The following is a 2,221-nucleotide window of genomic DNA, read 5'->3' as shown; positions in this document are numbered from 1 at the left end:
AGCCATGCATGGACCCATAAGACATCCAGAGCAGGTGAAAGGACAGTGGCAGACACTCACAGTGAAGCTGGGAGTTTCCCACTTATTGTAGTGTTCCTGACCCAGTGCAATATCCTTCACAACAGTTTCACCTTTTTAAAATTGGTATGTGCGATACCAAGCACAGAAAGCCAGTGCATGTGCTTTGAGTTGGCAGCAGTATGGTACCTCGTAGCAGCTCTTGGGCCAGTGAGCCTGATTTTGTCACATTTGGGCAACACAGTTTGCTTAGTCTGTATGTCTAAAAAATTACAGTAATTCTACCCTCTGAGGCCTGGAACACTCCCCAGATCCCTGGCACCTCAGGATTATCAGATGAGAGAAGAAGAAGTGACATTCAGGCTGGTGGGTGTCCCTGGCTTGTTCAGCCCACAATTAATATACTTGCTTCAGTTTCAGGTGTGTGGCACAAAACCTAGAGCTGAAACATGACACCAAGGTTCCAGACATCTTGGAGGTGTTGGAATGTGTTTTAAAAATATTGCTGTTCCCTGTGGGAATGGAAGCCAGTGAGACATGATCTAGATGTAAAAATGTGGAGGCAGAGTATGAGCATGGGATATTTATTAGATCTGACTGCAATGAGCAATTATATGTTTGAGTTGAAGGATAAAATTGGGCAACAAACATTACATTTTCAGTATGCAAAGGAAGAGAGTGCAGTGGGAAATGAACATTTCATGTTTTAATAGGCAGGTTTGACCTAAGAGGAAGATAAGATTTCAAAAGTATGATAAAAATGCACTTTATTTTTTTTCCCCAGGACCTTGTTTCTTCCCAGGAAACTATGTTCAGCAGAACAGAATAACATATTTGGCCAGACCTGAAGGGATTTTTATGAGTTCCATGTGAAATGCTGAAGCCTTAACTTAATTGGCCTTACATTCCTCAGGAAGGTATACACCCTGTATCCACATCCACTCAGTCTGCTCTCCTTTTCAACCTTGTTACCATAACTATTGATTTCTCTTGCTTTAGTCCAGCCTGATGCTCATGTAAATCAAGTCAGTTGCTACAATCTGGGCTGTGTCAGGAATGCAAAATTCACAGCCTTTCTTGCTTTCCTCCTTTTCCTCCTACTGCCAGTGATGTTTTAATTTTGACATTCTGCATGCAGATCAGAAATGTACCCAAAGCTATTTCATGTCCCACAAATTTCTTGTCTGTGGAACTTAAGAAAGTGGCTTTTTATAACATCAGTATCATGCATATCCCGCATGGCAAGCCCTGTGGAGTACTAAAACTCAAATTTTTTAGTGCAGAGAGAAAAAAAAATGTTTTGGGGAGAGGAATATCCTCCATTGGCCTGATGATTAATTTTCACCGGAAAAAAAATGCTAGGCCGCACGCAGCCATTAGCAAATCTCTTGGTGGAATGGATCCTGTCGAAACACATCCTAGCACTGTTAGCCCTCGGCACCTGAGCAGTTTGCACTTAAATTCCTGCTGGGCCCTGTGGCAGTGGTTCCCGTTGTGCACCTGCTGCATCCCTGGTGCTGGGATGTGCGGAGCGGAGCGCGAACTGAGGCCCTGGAGGCCTGTGGGATGGGCGAGAGCACGGCTGCTGCCCCCCTGTTTCTTCCCCCAGCCCTCCCGATGCTGCTCTGCTAGTGTGTTAGCGTTTGCAGGAACCACCACGGCTCCAAGCTCGATGAAGGAGGGGATGAGCAGAGGGGCAGGAACACGGGGAGGGTCGCTGCTGGTGGCTCCTACCATGATGCATCCTGGATTGGTTTGGACAAGCTCTGGCCAGACTTGGAGGGCCCGGCAGGGTGAGATGGAGGATGTGGGTCCAGGCACTCACAGGTCTGGACTGCAAGCTGTTCCTTTCCTCACCTGTCTCTGGTGAGCACAATGCAGTCACTCCATGATGTTCTCACCTAAACCCTTACTCTTATGCCAGAGGGCAAAGGCAGTGCTGTCACAGGCCTGGGGAAAGGTGAGGGAGGGGCTGTCCAGCAGCCATGAGCAGTGGGTGCCATCTCTGCATATGGGGGGACTGAACACCCTGTGTATTGCAGGAGTGGCCAGGGGTTATCAGCTGTAGCTGAGGGACGAGGCAGAGTGCTGCACGCAAGACAAGTGTGTTCCTCTCCTCATCCTCCCCCAGCCAGCAGTCATGGCATGTGGGCTATCATCAAAATGCCTCCTCTGTGACACTGAAAAAAAGCCAATGCCCACT

Source organism: Melospiza georgiana, chromosome 2, assembly GCF_028018845.1.
Source record: "Melospiza georgiana isolate bMelGeo1 chromosome 2, bMelGeo1.pri, whole genome shotgun sequence".
NCBI lineage: Eukaryota > Metazoa > Chordata > Aves > Passeriformes > Passerellidae > Melospiza > Melospiza georgiana.
Note: the sequence above shows the minus strand (reverse complement) of the source record.